Source organism: Poeciliopsis prolifica, unplaced genomic scaffold, assembly GCF_027474105.1.
Source record: "Poeciliopsis prolifica strain line A6 unplaced genomic scaffold, Auburn_PproV2 SCAFFOLD002, whole genome shotgun sequence".
In the NCBI taxonomy this organism is placed as follows: domain Eukaryota; kingdom Metazoa; phylum Chordata; class Actinopteri; order Cyprinodontiformes; family Poeciliidae; genus Poeciliopsis; species Poeciliopsis prolifica.
Window position 1 is genome coordinate 4,150,179 of NW_026562377.1, and position 22,466 is coordinate 4,172,644.

General features: G+C 36.5%; 1 protein-coding gene across 4 annotated transcripts in view; it reads right to left on the reverse strand.

Annotated features, from left to right (window-relative positions):
* kank4 (KN motif and ankyrin repeat domains 4) overlaps positions 1-22,466 on the reverse strand; it is a 74,689-nt gene that overhangs the window by 40,849 nt on the left and 11,374 nt on the right. The window contains exon 4 of one of the 4 annotated variants that reach the window (XM_055053609.1): positions 8,275-8,398. The exons of the other annotated variants lie outside the window; for them this stretch is intronic. The gene's annotated coding sequence lies outside the window, so the exon portion shown is untranslated. The remainder of the gene's footprint in view (positions 1-8,274; positions 8,399-22,466) is intronic. 4 annotated transcript variants of the gene reach the window in all.

Here is a 22,466-nt window from a genome sequence, read left to right on the forward strand (position 1 = left end):
TCCCCCATCTCACTACCAGCTATGTCATTAGCTTAGATGTCAGCCTGTAATTTTTTTCAGGGAATTTCAAAGGGGCTTTTGAATGTGTATTCTTGATCAGTTTCTTTGAGAAGTGTGCTGCTTTCTTTCAGCGAAATCATCTAATCTATGCAATTATTGCAGGCAAAGTTTAAGTGCTTTTTAACTACTTTTATTTAGTCCTGCCATTAGGACTGTGACACACCTAATATTTCTAGCACCGCTTTAACACACAAAAAATACTCAATATTTAATCCCACAAAAATATGATTTAATATGTTTTGTTTTTTTCATGCAAACAGCTCCAGAATCTTTATTTTTACTTTCTTTCTCTTCTTTAGTCTATTCAATGCCACAGATTTAAATTCTGATTTATGATTGAAATAATGTATTTTTAATACAATTATTTTAACTAATCACAATAATTTTTCTGCAATATTATCTATGATTTTGCTCTTTGCACTTATCCATAATGTACAAGTCTTATGTCTAAACCAGTCCAGCTGAGAAACAGCTGACATTTCGTATTGACATCATGTAGGCCATCACCAAATTAGACCTTATGCATTTCTCATAGTTTAGAAAATTTAAATATTTTCTAGGCCTACTTAAAAAAAGTGACAGCATTTTATCTTATGGACACTGATTCTTTAAAGAAGCAACTAATACAATAAGGATGGATGACAAAATTGTCTTAATCTACTGTTGATTTAACTTAGGACTTTTACAGTTGCAAATATTTCCATTACAAAATTAAAACACTTTGAGTTCAAACTGATAGCTTTTGGAATGCCCCAAATTTTATGTCAATAATTTGGCTTTTGACTGTATATCCCATCAGTGTCATTTTGTAACAAAAATTGCACTTTCTCTAACTCTTTTAGAGAATCTGGGGCAAATTTCATGTCAACGTGAGCACTGGAGATAACTCAACACTTTGCACACTCAACCTAAGCTGTAATTTAGTAGAACAGGGTCTCTTAAGGATTAAAATGTCCTGTGTTTTCTATCTTTAAAGGGGGATGGGGTAAGGTTTTTCCTCAGCCTGAGCCAAGCACTAAACTGAACCTTAGGATGATCCTCTTTTCATCCTTTACAAATAATCCTTCTGAGGTGTCACTTATTTTTGAATTTGCCATGAATCCACTGTGAGCAAATGGAGACAGCCTGCTAATTACTTTTCTAAATCTGTCTATGATATTATTTGTAAATCTCACACAAAAACTGGCGTATTACCAGCTTTAATACCAATTAAACATCATCCAACATTCTCTCTATATTTATTTGCAAATATAGAGAGAAATTTGTGAGGGTATCATTTTAGAAAATGACCTCAGGTTTCCTTAAAGCAATTGCTCTTCCATTTAAAACCTGTTAGAAGTCAAAATTCTGATTGTACGGCATTTAAGTTTGACTTCTTGTCCTTTCTCTGTCCTAACTAGCAGAACAGAACTGGAGAAAGTTACTGTGCAAACATTTTTAAAGCTTCATTCTGCACACGATAAAATCATAAATAAAGTCACAATAATTAAATGCAAAATGCAACACAGTATCTATAAATTTTACCATTTTAGCAAGCTAGAGGGACTAAAATATATGTCATAATAAAATTAGATATACTACCTGCCTGGAGACATGTTTAGTGTTCATGCATTAATTTTTAGAAACTGTTTTTAGATGGGGTTTCTTTCCTTTTTATTACAGTTTTTAGGTCATAAATATGCACTGAAGTGATATAAAAAAATCTATGTTTTTCTTTAAGTCTATAATCCTGATTTTAATATAAATCCTGACCCAATAAAATAACCTAGGAACTCATTGTTTTCCACTAGGCTCTTTAATGCTTTGACTTGCTGATTGTCTTTACATTCTATGGCTTTAATCTCCAGCCTTCTCGAATAATAGCAGCTACAGAGGATAGAAAATTTAAGTATTAAAGCATAAATGTAGAAATACAATGTTGCATCTTTCTGATGATCTAATTATAACATTAACAAAACCTTTGGTGAATTACTATTTTTATTTTGAATTGCATCAGCAGTGAATCTGCATATTCTCCAAAAGGTTTAATCATCTTAAAAAATAAAAAAGTTGAGGGTCTGCATAATCTTTATATGTATTAAACCTACAATAAAAGGGTAGCATATTCACAAAGTTGTGAGTTACATGACTGACTTGGACAAACTGCTAGACAAGTTTGTAAAAAGCTCTCTTGATAGTTATGTTTTAACAGGCAAGTAGGCTAGGCAACTCTAACATTCACAAATAGGAAAGGGGCTAAAAATTGCTATCAGATGAGCTTATCTAATGATTCCAGTGCTTACAATGGGTAGGTAATTGCTTTTTTAAAATTTGATGCAGCATACCCCTGGTTCAAATTGCACATTATTTCTAGGACCCATGATGCATACATTGTGCGCACTACTCTCCGCTTGAGTTTTCCTAGACTGATGTCAATAAAGACTCATTTTATGTGGTAAAATTCATCTGAGTCTTAAACATATACGTGAATGCTTGTTACTGGAAGCCATGAACAAGCCATTAATTCCAAGGGCAGTTTTTTTTTTCCAGCTCTGACCCAAAAAAGACACAGAGATAGTTGGACTGAAAGAGGAATCAGGGAGTATTCCCTGAGTACGGGAAGGATATCAAATAAAATCCTTCCCCCCACTCCTCTCATTGTTCACTCTTTGCTCTACAAAGGAAATAAGACAGAGAGGTAGAAAGGTTTACCAAGGTCACTTTTGTTCTCTCTTTACTCCACTTTCTTATGTATATAATCAATTTCACACACATTACTGTAGAGACTCAGAGACCTTGTAATGTTTCAGCTGAATGTGGGAGCAAGGCTTAGAAAAAAAAAGAACTACTGCAAAGGAAATGTGACTCCTGCGTGAGCAAAGAACTGCCGATAGGATTTTGTTCAAATTTAGAAGCTTCATTATCCAAAGTGAAGCAAGTATAATACAGAAGTAGGCCGAAAGGCCACTCAGAAAGAAAGAAGCCATTACTCCAAAAGTGCCAAGATTTTTACAGTTTCTAAATTAACACAAAAATGTGTATGTAAATTTCTGCTTTTATCCATAAGCCCTATGCAGTACCTGAAAGACCACATTTGAGACAGATTCCCAATGTAATGATGTAAAGCTGGGTGACCATAACCTGAGGGGCCTGTTAGCTTCCTAGAATTAATGGTAAAATTTTTATCAAAAATTAACTGACAAACTTTTGTTTAGGGTTAGAGAAATGAAGAGATGCCCTAACCAACAGAAAGTAATTACTGCAAATTTACCAAAGGTGTGAATATAACAAGAAAACGGCTGTAGAGAACTGATTGGTGGAGGATGACTAAAAACACAGCTTTCCATTCCATATTTCACCGGCAGCTAAACTGAAAGAAGTTTTTTTCTCCTCTTTCTGAGCCACCACTACCTCAAATGTATGTCAGTAAATCAAGACTGAGCAGACAGGCTGACTAAAACACACTACTCTTTAAGGCCAGTTTTTGTTTCCAAGGTTTCCAAAATTACCGTCTCCCTGAAATAGACTCTCTCTCTTTGGAAAGATCCATTCATTTTGGTTCAGTAGGAGAGAAATAGAAAAGGACAAAAAGAAATTTCAATACACACAACTTTGTTAAAGTTTTTAATAGAAAATGTATTCCATCTATTTCTCTGTTGATGATTGTGGTATATACTGTATATTGAAGGAGAACCTTAAAAATATACACTATACGAAACCCTTTTGTTCACCTTTTATGATTGTTTGTACTCTAGGGCTGACTGCAATACTGACTGTCATCTTGTCTGTTGTTTGGAGACAAACACAATTTGGGTAAACGGGGAACAAGTTCCTTGAGGTTAAGGTTTGTTTGATAGGCTGAGACGTCAGTAAATCAAGCAGAAATGGCTTCATGACTCAGGACAAACATATTTGGTTGTTCTACGGAAGAAAAGCTCTCACTGCAGTAAAGTTATACTTGTTTCACAATTACAATGTAGCATGTGAGTTTCAAAAATGTTGGTAAAATGTTGTGGCTGACTGTGTGTATGGTCAGTGTGTGTGTGTGCGTGTGTGTGTGTTAGCACCACCTACTTTCCAGATGCTGCATTGCAGCTACTGTTTGAACAGCGTTACTGCACAGCAATATGCTAATGTTAATGCCCATCATGACAGGCTTTGATGATTTTCAGTCTTCGTGATAAATTGCTTATGTATTCAGTTTTGTTTTTTTCTTTTTTGTGAAATGCTTATATGATGATGCAAGCATCTGCAATTGTCATCTAACTTCTTGGATACCTGTCTGTGTTGCAGCTGCTGATGTACTGAGTCCAGTTACAGCTTACCCCTTGAACATTTCCCCACTTGATGCGCCTCCTTGCTGTCTTTTGTACCTTTTTACCACAGTTTTTCCTTCCACTAAATTATCCATTAACATATCTGAATACAGCAGCTCCAAAATAATAAAAACTTAAAAATAAAAATGATTGAAATATTGTATATTACTTGATGTTCAATGATATGAGTTTTTCTTGTAACCTAAAAATAAATTATATTTTGGACGTTATTCTCAGTGGGCTAGACAGTGGCGCAGTTGGTAGCACTGCTGCCTTGCAGCAAGAAGGTCCTGGGTTCCATTTCTGCACAGAGTTTGAATGTTCTCCCTGTGCATGCGTGGGTTCTCTCCAGGTTCTCCGGCTTCCTCCCACAGTCCAAAAATCATGACTGTCAGGTTTGGTCTTTCCAAATTCTTCCTAGGTGTGCGTGGTTGTTTGTCCTGAATGTTTCTGTGTTACGACAGACTGGCTACCTGTCCAGGGTGAACCCCGCCTCTCGCCCAGAACGCAGCTGGAGATAGGCACCAGCACCTCCCGACCCCGTTAGGGACGTTATTCTAACTTATTGAGATAAACCTGTATCATAGCAGTGATGCATCAAGCATTAAACTCAGTGAATTCTGAGTAGTTTGACCTGAAAGGAACTCATTTTTAAACAGTGTCTTCGGTCAGGCAGCATGAAGCACTCACGTGTTGGCAGACTTGAGGCAGTTACACTCCTTAGAGACAGCGCAGACGTTTTTAAAAGATGCACATGACAGATGAGGGTGAGTAAATAAATGACAAATTAAAAATACTGCAAAATTAAGGCCAGCTGAGGGTGCATGATACATTTTGTCAATGTGTATAATTGCAAATGTCAGAAAAGGGATACAATGCACCTACTTTAGCCATAATACTGCATGATGAAAAATGGATTTCTCTATATAAGGAAAGGGCAATTTTTACAATTTAAATTAGGGAGTCCTGGCACCTCAGAAGAAAATGAATTGCTTTCCAAGAAGAGACAGTAATAGGTTGGTCCAAAATGGGAAGAGAACAGGCTGTGATCTGAGAAAATCTGGCTGCATTTAGGCAACCCTCTGAGCTGGCTGAGAAGATGTTTTTGCTAATGCAGAAGCTTCCTGATTTGTCTGGTAATGGCTCATTGCTTAACATTATCAATTGGGGGGGAAATAAGCATATTCTTTCCAATAAAAAAAGAAAGAATATTTCAGCATGATATGAAATATTTTCAATATATCCAATAAAACAAGGAAATTATTGAGAAAAGGTGACAAAATAAATAAATGTATTAAATACATTAGAGAAAAACAATGAAAAAAATAAATTTTTGTATCTTTACACAGGCTAAGGGAAGAACTGTTCTTAGTGTTTTTTATGTTGGTAATTAAGTACAGTTCCAGTCATTAATTATTTAATATTTTGAGAAATTAACATCCATACATTCCTTCACAAAAAAGTTGTGTTCTGGTAGGTAATCATAAATTTTCTGTTCTTCAACAGTCTCTTCTTTCAGTTGATTAAATGAGCCTCTTTAAGCATAATTTGATCAAATGAATGCTTGTTTTCATGCTGGCTTTTCTGATTTTTGGTAATTCTTGGCCTTGATTTCTCTGAGCTCTAATTTATGCCTCCACTTTCTTCCCACGCCTACAGCTGTGGTAAAAAAAAAAAATTAACAATTTGCCTTTTCTCATTTGTCTGCATTGTACACATGTGATCCACTGAATGTCACCAGTTTGTGAAGAATTTTGTGAAGTGAGAATATTTTTTGAAGCTTTATTGTTAATAACAAAATGTAGTCAAAAACACACTGAATGAATTCCAAAACATCAGGAGAACCATTAGAAGTCAATTTAATAAATTAAAGCCAAAAGGTGTCACAGCTTCACAGTGACACTTTACCAAATTTCAATTAAACTGCACAGCAAGAATTAATAGACTGTCAGCTTGTGACATTTCAGATTTTTTCCCCACATTATTTTCAATTCCCTTTCAGTAGTTATTTCAATTTCAAAATCACATTTGGACAAAATGATTTCAATAATACTGAAACAAATAAATCCTTGAGTTTCGCTTGGTCGTATTGCCATTTTTTTGTTGCTCAACTTAGTGCCTTTTTTTGTGAGTTATACACATTTTTAAAGAATTCAGAATTTAATCAAAGGAAGATCAAAGGTTTTCAGTGACACAATAATCCAGCTCTAAGCAGGTTATTTCATAGAAAAAAGTTAAGAACTAGTGAAACAAAAGATCTGGGGATAATATTGAATAATTTGGATTTTAAAAAACAACTTACAGAGTGAACAAAGTACTTGGCACACAATTTATAATGATTTGCAAAGTTTTAATATCCGTAATGTTAGACAATTATCAGGTAAAAAAATATATATATTGTATATTAATGGACATACGAGTAAAAGGGCAAAATTTATTCAAGAAAATGTCCTGAACTATGAGTAACCATCAAAATTCTTTCCCTAAAAACAATCAAAAATGATGCAGACAAAGGGAAGATGTCTCATGCAGTTGTTCTATGAGACACAGAGAATGAGTTACACTGTCACACTGTGACACATTGATTTATCATGCAGAACCTGCATCCTCACATCTGGGTTCTGCACAGTTGACACTGAGGGAGAATTATAGCGACTTTGAGAAAGTTGTTGTTCAGTTACAAAGTGAGCATCATTTCCAAAAAATAAATAAATAAATAAATAAATAAAAACAACGTGAATCAGCAGTTTTCAAAGTATGAGTAGGTTTGGAGGAGGCAATGGATTAGTTTCTATCAAAGAACCTGCAGATCTGAGTTTGTTAGGAAAATCACATTGAGGGAAGTTAAATCTCAACTTCAGCTCATCACGGTGCTGCAGCAAGAGAACTCTATGTTCCTATTATTGTTGTTTGGCGAATGAATGGTACGAGAGGAAAGAATAAAAATTCTGTCCGTTTCTAAGCTGCAGTGAAAACTACCGTTTGGCTGCTGAAGGACTAACAGAACAAATGGCAACAGCTTTATTATAAGAGTCAATAATAAATCTACATCCAGAGATTTGTTTACATATCTTCGCATGAAGTAATTAAAAAGCTGCAAAGAGGAAGAAAGAAAATCCTTATAAGCAGTGACATAGCAAGTGAGGATGTTCTCATCCGATATCAATTATGAGCTCTCCGTCCCCAAAGTGCAAAATTCCTGATGCTAAACTTCTGCTGTAAGTTTTGTTCACACAATATTAATAGTGCTCTGAAATGTGTTAGTAAACAATTAATCAACAAGTTGTAGCTGAGAGTAAGCCCACTTAGATCTTGGACTAAATAAAACTGTAGCAATAATCAGCAGAAGTAAGACAGGAAGTTATTGAAAACTGTAGCTGTATGTGTTGATTGAAATCTATGCATTAAAAACCAATGATGAGGCTGTTACATGTTTTTATGTTACCGTATCAAACTGAGGGAGAAATTTCATTTGGCAAAAAGTGACTTTTGCTGTCATAAAAAGAGAACAAAATGAATATCATTCATGTCAGTCAGCCACTGTTAAAATGACAAAACAATGTTATTTTAATTTGCTTTTTAGCTTCTGGGTTTTGAAGCACATCAATGGCATTTATTTTATTAACATTAATGTCATTTTAGATTGAAATTAGTCAACCCTGTTCTGAACTGACCCTACTTGGTATCAAGTACAAGAATATCCTGAACTGGACACTCCTAGAAGCAAGTGTTGCAGCAAAATATAAAATCTGAAAGGCCATTCAAAGAGACATCCTTGAACTTTATTTAGCTGTAATATGTAACATATGGTTGCATAATGACACCAGCAGGCTTTAGTATCTCTGTGAGCTACAATGCAAACCATGACCTTTAAAGGTTTTTTATGATTCATTTAATTCAAGAACTGGGCCTCACTCACATCAACCCATATTTCGTCCCTCTTTTATTCTCCTGATTGACTTCCTTCCTGTCCCCCCGCTGACCCCTTCTTTGTCGCGCAGGATGGGATGTGACCACAAGCCCTTTGCTGCTTTAATGAAATCCTTGAGCAAAAAGAAAAAAGAAAAAATTTACAACATGCAGGTGAGGAAAACGGATGACTAACTCAACAAAATCAAACAGAATCTTTATGAAGCTGTTGTCTGAATTTTGTGTAAGTACTATGAATGTTGATTAATGGGTGCCGATTTATTCTTCCGGTTGAATTTGTGCATTTAACAGCAACCTTGAACAAAATGTGATCAAATATTCTGCAAGTCTTTTGCTTTATTTAATGCTGCAGTCACACACACTGGATCTACAAAATAAGAGGTAAAAAGCTCAATGAAATACTCAGAGTATGAGAACATTTTACCAGTGTGTCACTCGTTGCAAACAGTTTTCTGGTTCTTAAAGATTCAAATTCGTTCGTTTCTGTTGGTTTCTTCCAAAACGCTTTAGATCTCAAAATAAATTCAAGAAATTTCCATTAAAGCACCAGAGCACTGAAAGCTTTCCACACACATATGGGAGAGCAGCTGAAAATGCAAATGTAAACAGTATTTCCTCATGGCTTCTCACGTCAGATTAACCAGCCAGCTTCCATGTAAGACATCTGGTCTAATCGAGTGAAACCGAGTGTGAATACAGCAGGTAATCCCTGCAGGAATTTCAGATCATTTTTGTGCAAACCTGAATATCACTTTATAGCAGCTTGTCAAAATACCTTCAAGTCCATATTACAATAGCATAACCTCATGTTTCACTGCTAAAAAAATAAAAGTTTGTTAGTGTAGTTCTGGCATCTTAACATGCCTCTATTCAAAGTATTTCAGCATTGGCTGTGTTTAATACCCTGCTATTGAGTAAATGTGGTCATGGTTCTAAATAATAGTATGTTTAAAGCTGAGCAGAGAACCTGCTTAGCGGATGAGCAACAATCCATCCATTCCAATAGATTGTGGCAGGTATTCCAAAAAAACAATATATTGTCCCTCAACCAAGTTCTGGGTATTTCCTGGTGTCGCCTCAACATAATAGCATCTTAATAAAAACACTAAAGTCAGAAGAAAAATCAACTACATATTGTGGGAAGCCTGTGATCCTTTGAGAACAAATTGTTCCTGCTGAAGAGCAGCAGAAACCTGTGAGACGAAACCTCAAAAGGACACCGTTCAAGTTCTGACAATGTCAGGTCTTCCAACATTTAAAATAATCTTACACTGTATTTGTTTTTAACAAAACAAAAGTAAATGTAGCACTAATGGAAAAAAAATAGAGACCCAGTGATTCTGCGATATTGCAAGTGACATTTTGATTATGATTGCTGTAGCAGTAAGAAATCCTTGTTGACCCCTTGACTATTTATTTATTACTTAATCACTTTGTTCTTTGATACAACTTCTGTGACAGACACTGGTTTGTTTTGTTCTTAATGGATACACATGTAAATTTTGTTAAGTCACAATCATCACATTATAGCAGATTTGACCAAGCTTGCAGTTTGTCTTTCTTTACCACAGCCACGTTTTGGACACTGCAGCTGTCAACAGTAGAATAACAGCGGTTTGAGCAGCTGACTGTCCCTGCAGGCTGTGCGCTGTTGATTCACCGGGTCAAAGCTGGCTTCAAAGAGACAGAAACAGATGCTTCATCCACTCACCTGCCCTTGTCCAAATAGCTCACTTCAAAAATCCTTTTTCTAAACAAATCACCAACCAGCCATATGACTACAACATGTAAGTTATCTGTTATATCCTGGTTGAAAGTTATGCTGATCTTTCTTTCAGTTAAGGACGTCCATACCACTAACAAATTTGGTGAAATCTTGCAGAGGCCGTTACGTTTCTTTGAGTGAGTTTAAAAGCAATCTTGGTCATTATTTGTTAAGCTGTCCTTTGAGTTCATAAACGAAGAAAAGATTAGACTTGTAGGATCAGATTAGAACTGCTACACAACAATCAAACAATTATAGTTTTAGTATTCTTTGTCCTGTAGACAAAAGATTTTTAACTAGACTGCTAAAGAATATATTTGTTTCTGTCTGTGTGGGAGAGAGCATTTATGTCAGTTTTGATAGTTTTGCTGTTATGTTTGTCTTTTTGAAGCACTTTTAAAGTCTGTGATTGGTGCTACGTAGATAACTTTTACTTACTTTCTTACTTTTACAAAGTTGCCAGTTCCTTTAATTCTTAATTTAACCAGTACAAATGATTTAATTTACTTGGTAAAAAAAAAAAACTGCTAAATGGTTCTGACCGACACAGTAGGGCTACATCATATATAACTAATATATACTGTGGAAAAGAAATGAGCTCAAGTAAATAATCTTTGCTCAAAGTCCTAACGGTCTGAAGTGAAAACAAGAATGGTGATCTAATTTAATAGGATCACCATTCTAAAAAAAATAAGAATTTTGCCTTTACCTTTGGCTGGCTCTGATTCCCTCCCTGCACCTGAAAACAGTGTGCAGGCAGTTTTCAGGTGTTTTGAAATTATGTGCAAAGATATAACAAACTGTTCCTCCATCTTCAGATAAACTAATATTTCATGTGTTACATGCGAAACATTTTTAATAAAATACCCTCAAGATCTTAGATTGTTTTATATAGTGGGGATTTTTTCTAAATAACTTTCCTCAAAGGTCAAGGAAAATCATAATAAGCCTGAATCATACATATATTATGAAGAGTCAGGACCCATGTGATCAGCGCTGCTCTTTGTTTGCGATTATGCATCTACAGTGAAAATAAGGGTTGTTGCATGAGGCTGATGGCCACACATGTCACATGAGGAGGCATGATTATCCACCAGGATTACACTTTAATCAATCTAAAGCAGTAGTCCCTGTCTGCCACTGTACTAATCGCTTCAAAGGAGGGCTCTTTCTGCCCGTCAGCTTATCTCCTTCCCATTCACCACAACGTTGAAACACCACAGAAAGCTTCGTGTCAAGTGTCAGCTGGGCCTCACTCAGCAGCTCTGCATGTTTACCAACAACTCAATTTCAAGATGCTGTAGGACGGCTTTTTCTCACTGACGGGGCAAATTAGAGATGGCAATACATTTAAATGCAACCGGGATAAAAAGGGTATTTATGTCGTTGGCCATCGCTGGCGGCTGCTGCAGTGATTAGCTTTTCCCATTAAACTAAAAGGATGGCAGTGTTGTTTTTCTAAATGGTATCCACTTCATCAATTAGTCATTAAACCAAATAATACTAGAGTGACGCAATGTAAAGATGCCAAATATTTACTGATGTTAACTTTCTAAATATATATTTTGTATTTATCAGGTTATTTTGAGATTATCAGCTTTGCATTTTTGGGTGGATTACATGTCAAACAAAGGAAAAGCAGAAAATACAACAACAGCATGCAAATATGTACCCATTACTCACCTCCAGCATTATGCATGCAACTGGGTGCCCGCCAACATGCAGACACAAACATATTCTTTGTTAGAAACTAAAATGCACTGTCACGCTTTGACAGGAATGTACTTATTCTGGGTAATTTTTGATTAATAAATACAAATGCAAGCACACCAGAAATATAGCACATATGAAACATAAATTCACTGTAGAACATTTTTAAATGCTTTGTAGCTTTTAGTTTTTATTATTTTTATTTTAAAAAAGTTGTGAATTTTGCTGGACTACGGACAGCAATTAAAACACTGAAAAGGACATCAACGCAATGACCTACTGTGTCACTGTACGGCCACAAGTTTCAATGTCTTTTATTGTTTTTTTTTTTGTGATTAGCCAAAAAAAAGTTGTGAGTAACTGTGATGTGGAATTAAAATGATTCAGATTCATTTTAATAAATTACAATTTGGTCGTAGTTGTAAGGCAGTTCTGTCAAATTCAGCTAATAACGTAAATCTGTAAAAAATAACATTTCTAAGGAAGCCTCGCCATTGCTGTTGCTGAAATTCTTTCTCATTTGTATTCAGTACTTTGTGGAACCCATCTTTTTTTTCTGTTGGATTTAGGTCAGAACGTTGACTGGACCCATGCTTGATCTAAATCATTTAAGTGGAGCTCTGGTTGTATATTAAACTATATTTTCCAACTGAAAAGTATAACCACAGCATGATGCTGCCACCACCATATTTTTTTTTTTCCTTCTATGAAAAACTTTTTATCGTTTGTTTCTCCAGAAATAGCTTTTTATATTTGTCTACCAAATAAAATCTCACGTCTGTAGTTGTACAATGGAAAAATTTATGGTACTGTGCATGTAGAGGGTACAAAAATTGTCCAATGATGGGGAAAAAAACACTTTAGGGTCTTTCGTCTTCTGCCTCAGATTCACTTTCTCACTGCTCCAATGACAATAGGTAGTGGGGAGTACGGAGGATGTGAGAGGAGGATAAAAGTCAGCAAGGCACAAAGATACACAAAAAGGAAGACCCACAATCTTACCACCATTCAAGTTAAAAATAACATAAGAATCAGGAAGAGACAGACAGTAATGTTTATATTTTAGCAGGGCTCTCACTATTCACTTGTGTTGGTTATTTATAAGTGTGCATGGTGGACTGAGGGAGGCTGAGGGTGAGAATCATGTTTATTATCAATAAAGAAGATGGATGAATGCAAACAGACACTCTGCAAATATACTGATGTCCATTATAAAAGACATAAGCTCCCCATAAATCCACTAGCAGATAAAAAAAACAGAGGAACTCAAGATAGCCTGCATGTTTTCATAATAAACAAACTGCGAATGACAAGAACCGGTCAGATAAGCTCGTAACACGGTAAAACTGCCCAGATAAAGACATATCTGGGCTGTGATGAACAGATCGTTCATCCTCCATCTGCTTCCTCCTGGTGACAAATTGGGTTTGTCGTGGAGGCTGGTTATTTTCTGGCTATATTAAGGCACAGTTGGTGTGATTCTTCCAACTCAAATGGTTATGGATAAAGCTGGGGCTCTGGGTTGTGGCCAAACTGCCTCATTGGATTGGGAGATTTGAAGAGGCTTAGTCAGTAGCACACAATGCACAATGCTTCTGTCGTGACACAGAAAGACAAAGTGACAGTGGTCACTCCTGGCTTGTGTTTCAGCCATTTGTGCATGCTGGCAAAGCATGTGTTGACTTTAGATATCTTCTGGGAAAATAGCACGACCACACAGCAGGGAAAAACTGCTACATACTGAAGTCTCATAGTGGGAACAGTAATTGTTCTTTAAAAAAAATTTTTTTTTCCTCCTCAAATAGAAAAGATTGGATATTCCCACTGTCCTCTGTGAATCCCCACTGGATTTACAGAGGGCAGAAGATGATTAGCAGCCTTACGTATCATTGCAAAAAGCACCTGCAGGTCATGGGCCACCATTTCAATTTAAAGCTGAAATCTGCTTGTTTGACCTCTGAGTTTTTAAGTAATATTAAATGGAGTTGCAGTTAATACAATTTATCAAATAATTCAGATGCTTTTGAAAAAAAAAAAAAGTCTTCCTTAGACATTTTTGGGGAATGCTATGCCGCTAAAAATGAATGCAAGTCCTGAATTGCCTGCTTGCAAATATTAGCTAATTTCATGTCAAGTATTTTAACTTCCAAGTTGCTTTTTATTTTCAAATATTCCAGATATGTTCTATCAACAGGACAGCAAATCCAGGTATTTTTTTTGTAAATAGGTTTCCCAACATGCAACTGAGCGAATGCAACTTGTGTGCGAAGTCATACCCAGATCTGAACTCAAACAGCCAAGACGAGTTTGAACGTTGCATAACACCGCCTGTTTGGCCACCAATTTTATTAAAACACAGCAATACATCTGTTTTTCAATAAATTAATATTTTGCACGACAGAGGATTTTCAGTGTGGTGTGTATATATTTAAAATCCAAAAACATGCCTCAGTCCTTGCTGAGAAAAAAACTCTTATGCAATAGTAACTTTGGATTTGCATCATCTTGAAACTGAGTTAGTGTTTTACTCATTATTCCTGATTTCTCCAATATTAGTCGATATTGCACACTCCTCAGTACTATGAAGGGACGCTGCAAGCAAACTGAACTCAGTTAAATATTTCTGGAGAGGAAGCTCCTCTTTTCACTCTCAAGTCTGAAATATATCCTATCCTTAAAGGTCTACCTTATTCCTACTGACAGACACAGCAAGCTGATTTAGACTGAAATGTTCTCATTGTTTGTTGTGACTGTGCCGCATAACTAGTGATCATAGACATGTGAAACTTGGTTTGGGGTTCTAAGTAGCTCCATTACTTTTGACCAAGAAGTGATTACAGAACCCTAAAAAAGACAGAGCTGAGTCAGTGTGCTGGTGCTACCAAAGCCATCATTTCAGATGCCAAAATTGCTGATCCAACTTTCTCACTTCTCTTTCAGCCACCACCACTTCATCATTCACAGTCTTACAACCTTCTTTTTTTCTAACTCTCTGCCTCTGAGGGGTTGTATGAAAGAAGCAAGGATCACTTGCTGATTGACTGAAATATCTGATTGGAGGCACAAATACAAAGAGGGATACTTTTTGAAATAAATAGCTTCTAGAATCCTGCATTGACATCCTGTCTTTTCCTTCTCTCATAACATGTCTCTTCACAGCTGCCATGAGAGACGGGATCTGAAGACCAGTTCATGTCAACCTGCTCTCATCACCGCTTTTGTTTTATTCATTTTTTTGTTTTGCATTTCTGTAACCCTTCCAGTCTTCATCTATCTTTCTGCCCTCCTACTAAATCTATTTTTCTCTTTAAAATTAAACTTAAGGTCATCAATATGTATATTTCCCCATTTGTGCAGTATGAAATCAAAAACGCACATAGCAAAAAAGCTATATGTTTCTATCTGTTTTGCAAAATGACTAAATGATTTCTAGCAGCAGGGTAAAATGCTGATTTGAAATCAGGGGCAACCTCTAATCTGATTGGCTGACATGGAGAGCTGTCTGTGGAATTTTGTTACCGGGGAGAATGGAGAGATAACCAGTAACTTGTCAGCAACATTTGAAGCTAAACAGACTAGCAGAAGATAAATAGAGGATCTGTTTACATTTTTCTAAGTTTTCATCATGTATTTTTTTAAATTGATTTATTTTGCATGCACACCTGTGAATTATTAAAAATGATTGTTAGAGTCAGGAAAAATAACCTTTATGTTACAGTAACAATGACTATAAAACTCTGAATAGTTATTAAAGTTATACACATTTAAATAAATAACATAATTACAATGCACGTCACTCTATCTGTCAAGTTTAAATAAAAAGTTAAAAAGTACAAGTGGTTAAGTTTTGTAGTTTCACAAAATAGGATTAAGTTTTTAAAAATCATCCAGTGACAATATTTGCCATTTTGCATAAGAAACATCTTTGTTGACTGAAAAAAAAGTCAACTATAAATCTCCAACATATATGAATAGTTTAGAGTTAACTGTATATTTAAAGTGGGGTTCGACTGCATGAGAAAATTAACTTTAAAAATCTAAAGGTAGGTTAAATGAGTATTATGGCAAAGATGGTTGTAGACATTTGCTATAAATCAAAGTCTTTAGCTATAAGCAAACTTTTAACACTGCCTGAAGAATAGTTTGATTTTCCCTGCAATTATTTTTTTTCCACCAAAAAGAGCATGAAGTATAACAGCTTCTCATAACTAAACTTTTACTCTCTTTTACTTCTCATTTATTTTAAAGCTACAGCTCTTCTGCTTCACTGTAATATTCCACGTTTTTGCACAAAGGGATATTCAAACTTTGACTTTAGCTACATTAGTGGATGATTCAGATGTGATTGTTTGAGCTAAACCATGGCTACAGTCATAATCGCAGCAGCAGCTCATCCCGGTCTCAGTGGAAGTTGACTGGAAAGCACTTTGAACTGTTGCTCCCTGGTTATTTTTACACTGCCACTGAACTGACGGTGCAGTCAGAGCTAAAGCAGTAATGACTCACACTTAACCATCCAAGATCCCCGTTAGGAGAAAAAGACATCATTTTCTAAAACTTTTAAAGAGTTATTTTCCATTTGAATCTCGTAATTAAATTTGGTCATTTTTAAATTTGTATAATATTGTTTTCACTTGAGATTTTTTTTGACAAAAATCATTATAAGCATATATTTATTGATTCATTTTTCCTGCTGTGGTATTTAGATACTGTAACTTGTAACACACTGAATACTTGCCCCTGATTGACAATCACAAGAGGCCCCCTGATGATACACTCCTTCTGATTAGAGTCATTCATCATGGGTGTGGGAGCTCAAGTGCTGCAATCTATCTATACTGATTGTATCACAGCGACACCTGCACCTTCCCACTTTACTACTTATGACTGCTGAGTCACTTTTGAGTCTTTAGCAGTTCTCTAGCCAGAGTATCATGTATTTAAAGAAATGGTAAATAATGTAGCAGTTCTGTGAAGATTGGAAATATTTCAGAAGAGCATGCTGTTTCAGACTGCTATAATGTATGCGTTGTTTACTGGCACACTTCAGGAGGTCTTGTTTTGACTGCATGTCTCTTTAACTAATTTCTGCTATGTGCCTGCCTGAATTCTGCTGCATGGCTCCTCTGGTTGATCTTCCTTCTAATTTTAAAGCATTTTACACATAATTCCATCTGCCCGTGATTTGGCTTTTTGAATTCTTTTATGTACAAAACGTCTGTTCTGTCCAGCAAAACTGGATGGGAAGCTCATTTTTTGTTATTCCACACATTTTATCTATTCTATGCAGACACCCGATGGGAGTTAACACATTTTTTAAAGCAAAAATGTTTCCTTAAACAGTATTAAATAATATTTTTTCTCTCAAGAGTAACATTTGATATATTAAATATATGGCTTACAATACATTTAAGGGGGCTTATTGGGCCACAAAGTAGAACAGTGGCTAAACATAGATGTGTCTGCGTGGTCCCGGATGGGAAACAAGTGTTTTAGCTGCACCAGTAAGGGATGGTGAGATGCTGAAATGCACAAATACAGTCACTCAGGTGGAGCAGCAGCAAGAGTTCAGGGCTTATTAAATCCAGGTCAGAATCTGTCCCACTGAGGCCTAACCTGGTGCAACTCACACAAGAAACACTTCAACACTTCACTTTGCGTTTGTGTCTGCACACAAACACACTTGTCTGAAAGCTCAAGCTCGCCTTAAAACATCTGTGTGTGTTCATGCTTTTCTACTCTGTTCATCTACATCAGTGGTCCCCAGTTTGAGTCTTAAGTCTGGTTCACACCAGCCTGATTTAAGAATGTCGGCCGATTTTCCAAACCTCTGTGACCACAGAGCCGATAAAATTCCAACAGGTTCGATTGGTTCGTGTGTCCGATTCCAGAAGAAAATTCAATAAAACCTCCAACATACCATATGTGAATTTAGAATAATCAAACATGGATGATGATGTAGAAGCAGTAGTGGTAGTTTATGGACTAATTTTAAGTGATAAAAGACGAAACAAAAAGAAAAGGCGTTTGATAAAAGACGACGGGAGCAGTCGCTCTAGTTGCTGCACTATGATGTGGAGGTGAGTTATGTTTTTTCGTTAACATTTTTACTTGAATAAACATAACCACATATAATAAACATACATAAAAAATGACCCTTACATATAGTAATAAACATTTTCACGTATCACCTCCGATGTCCATCGGACTCTCAACTGTTTGGGATTCCCCTCCGTTCTTCAGTCGCAACGCTTTCTGACTGGCTACCTGTCAAATTCAACAGGCTGAGTTCTCGCTGCCAGTCAGGGAAAACCCCACATTCTGCGATAATTGGGCCAAGACAATATTGAATATGCCCGATTTTGTATCAGGCATATTCAACACACTACACACTGCAGGACGTTGTAAAATTGTCGTAAAGGGAAAATCGGGACAAAAAGAAAAAAGGCTTTAGCGGGACCACCAACATGCACAAGCATTATCTGACGGTTTCTCCACCTCCCCAGCAACCGGTCCACCGTAAAAAAAAAGTTGCGAATCACTGATCTACATAACCGAGCCTTGTGCAACCCATTAACGTTTTATAGTTTTTGTGAAAAAGGAGAACATCAAATAAACAGAGTGCACACACACAAAAGTCTTGCATCAACCTGCACTCTGTTATCACGTCCCTTGTTTTCTTCCTTCTCACTTTGTGCCTTTCTGCCTGACTTCAATCATTTCAAATATGTGTGTTTTTGACCTTTGGTAGAATAGCATTCATCTCAGAAGCTGCACATCTCTGTTAGAAATCCAAGATCTTTAAGCTGTTACCATCCTTGAAGAAAAACTATGGAAGAAAATAAAACACAATCAATACCCCACACAATTACATAGACGAGAGATAGAAATAGAATATATAAGCTCACAAAATCATAAATAACCTTTAAATAAATGCCAACACATACAGTATTCTGAGAGGAGGAACAAAAGGTTAGAAAGTGAAGCTGCTGAAGATACTGATTTGGACTCTGTCAAAATCTCTCAGGGTAAAAATATGAAAAAAGAAAACACTCCCCCCTCTTTCACACACACGCACACATATAACTACACTGCAGAAAACATGACAGACTGGCAGGTCTCTGTCTCCTCTGTCTCCTATTCCACATCGCCACCACTGCTGGAGTTTTTCCTTTTGACAACAGAAGGTATATTTGCTGTCAGGAAATATTTTGCAAAAGTGCAAGTTCTTCACTTTGCTTAAAATTTTTCACTTAGCAGCAAAAAAATAGCATTTCATTAGTTATTCCAGATGCTAAAAAGTGTTGGAAAAAGCAATGTCTTCATTGTAACTTTTCTGCTCAATAAATTGCTGCAAGACAATCAAGAATCCATAGAGGTCTTAAAATAATATTTATTTTTCAGACTAAAAATGCTGACATTTTGTTTACACATTCTTAGTCAATAAAGACAGAAAAACTCTTACTTATAAAAATTAGTTCAAGATCCATCCATCCATCCATCCATCCATCCATCCATCCATCCATCCATCCATCCACTACTTTACTTGCTTATTCCTAGCATCAGGGGTGCTGGTGCTTATCTCCAGTAATCAAAATATTTTAATTGAATTCAATCTAAATGTAATATCATCTTAAACTCTTTAAAATTTTATGTTTCTTGAAAAGATTGTACTGTGCAAGATGGAAAAATCAGAACAGTAAAAGACTATACGTGACACTTCAGTCTGGACAACTGAGACCTTCCTATAGTTCAGCAGCTTCCCTTACTCTCTGAGCAGTCACATACTTGTGGTTTACCCTCCTCCTCTCTTTGCTGTTCATGTTGTCAGCAAGAGCAGTGTGAGACACTGCAAACAGTAAACCGCACGCGCTGAGTTTTGGTTTTTGAGCAATTTGGTCAGGAAGCTCACATGGACGAGAGCTCTGGGTGTGTGCACAGTGTAGATAATTCTGGGCTTAGCACCTCATCACCCCCTGTAAGCAAAGAATATGTCCAGCACAGCGGAGGCCCGGCAGTGAATGTAATGACCTTCCATTTGAGAAAAACGTGTAGTCAAAGGCTGCAGGAAGGTAAAGGAGTGGAAATAAAATACTGTAAAATTGAAGGCTTTGCTTGACATGAAGAGTTCATGTTTCCCAGCTAAACATAAAAACAACAGTAAATGTGATGGTTCAACACCTAATGAAAAACATACATGCTTTAAAGTTTAATTTTCTGACAGTTGTTTTCTTTATTGGTCACTGCAGGCAGATGTGACACAGGTGACAGCACCCAACCTCCCAAAAGTGAGTGAGGAAGATGGGGATTTATCACAACTATTATTCCCATCAAAGTTTCTACCAGTAATATTGCTATTGAATGATAATTTTTATATTATGCAACCCTACTTTTCTGACTTTAATGCTTGGATATTGTATCATGTCCTAGATCTGTTAGTAGCCCTCAAACTGGTAAACCTCCCAGGGGAACATCTTTATTTAGATCCTGGACTACCTACCACCACTGTGGAGGTTCAGCATATATCTTCCTTTTAGGAACCTCTTAGGAATTTTCAAATATCCTATTCGACTACACAGTTCTGGAATATTGGATGTATGTATAGTCTTGTTTTATTTATTGGCCGAGATAATGGCTATGGGTTTGTGAAGGAAGATTGAATACTGTTGGAAGATTGAGCTTCCAACAGTATTCAATCTCACTTCTTCACAACAAAGATATGATAATGTGACTGCAGAAACAATCATACACCGAAACACTAAGTTGATTTAAGCTAACTGGTTAATAGTCAGTCATCTGTAAAACTTCACCTAAGGTAGCATAACCTCCTCCCTTTCCCAGAGAGAACCACAGTCTCAACTTTTGAGCTGCTAATTTGCATTCAAGGAGCATCAAATCTGACTGAAACCAACCCAGCTGAGCTCTGAAGCACTATCAAGCCTCGTGCTCTGACTGCATCTGAAGTGCATGTCATCCACATAACCAACATGACATCCTGATCCACATGTTGAATAGCTCACTCATAAAAGAATTGCAATTTTCAACTCCGGCTGAAAACAGATGCGACTTACTAAAATGCGTGCAATGTCACTTCATGCTATTAGTGTACAAAGACCCTTTGGAGCAAACCTGATCAGAAGGTCTATGGATGTCTCAACTTTTGGGTGATACTTTGAGTTTTGGTGCAACATAGAAATGGAGAAAACACAACAAGCATTTAGACTCCAATTTGCCTGCACTTCACTCCACGCACCTGGAAAGCATAGCCAATGATACAGGCACCAAACTCCACCCTTAGAGGAATGGTGCACAAAAATCCTGCTTTGTTATGTAGATCAACTTTAGAGTCACAGTTTGGATTGTTTCAGTGAGATTCAAACAAAAGAAATAGGCTAAATATTTTCTGATCAGTTCATACAGTGAACAAGGTTTCTGTTTTGTACAGACAGTACAAATCGAAATTCTTCAACCACAAAAAGCTGAAGGATAACTGTCAGTGTTGTTTAGAATTTTCAAATACGACTTTGAAGATTTGATATCGAAGGAAATATTTGAATTACTTTAGAGTTTGGATATTTTGACCAAACAGTGTACAATCTTCCATCTGTTGTGGGATACTAACAGATGATTCCTCTCCCAGGGTTTTGGGTCTGGCTGTCTGTGATAGGCAGGTCCATTTGGAGTTCAGCCTGGCTTTCTCCATACCAGGGGTATTTACATTTGGCTTGACTTCAGGAGAGTAATTAAGTTAAATGCAGAGCAAACTACTGTAGTGCTGTTGAAAACTGCAGACATTAAGCACTGGTCCAATCCATCCTTCTTTCTCTGTTGTCAATGTAGCTTAATGAGAGACTCTAAAGTTGCCAAATAGCAGACTTTACTGTTAGCTGGGGATTCTCTTAGTGCTGCACTTTGAAGCGGCATTGTGTGCATTTCCTAATCTGTACTCTTTAAAACATTGTAGTGACAATGTGGTGTATGTGGGCCAATAAAAAAAAAAAGTTATACCACAGATTGTTTTGGTAAATATACATGCAGCTTTATCTTTACAGAGTCTTATTCTTAGTAGTCACATCAATTCATCATCTAATCAGTAGCAGAGCACTTTAGGCTGGGCATAAACAGCTCAAAAGAACCACCATATTGCATTTTGATTGAGACAATAATAAAGCAAGTGACATAAATGCAGAGTCTGTCATGTAACCACAGGCTTTAGCCTCCTTATTACCTGTTTTCTAAGTCTCATAGAATCATATTCAGTGCAAAAAATAACAAAAAGACACAATCCACCTCAATCACCATTCATGTCAATGTACATGTATCATCTAAAATGCTAAAAGGTATCTTTTAAACACTTTCTAGCACAAACTTAAAGGCATCTCATTATGGGAGTGGTCATTTTCAACAATATTGAAACAGGAAGTTCCTGCCTCCTGCATTCAGCAAATTAGAACACAGTATTTGATGACAAAGGTTCCATTAAGGAAGTCCCGTGTTACCCTCAGCACTCTAGGTTACTCTCACGATAGACTCTGTTTTTTCCTGCATGTCAATGCCCGGAACCCATTAAGTAGCAGCGCTGGGGAAACAATACAGGGATGGACCTGTGCTATTGTTTCTCATTGCTGCTCCTTGAGAAATCTCCGGCCTTTTCCATTATTTCTGGCAAAAACCAAGCCAGCTGTATATACATAAATTAACCCTAT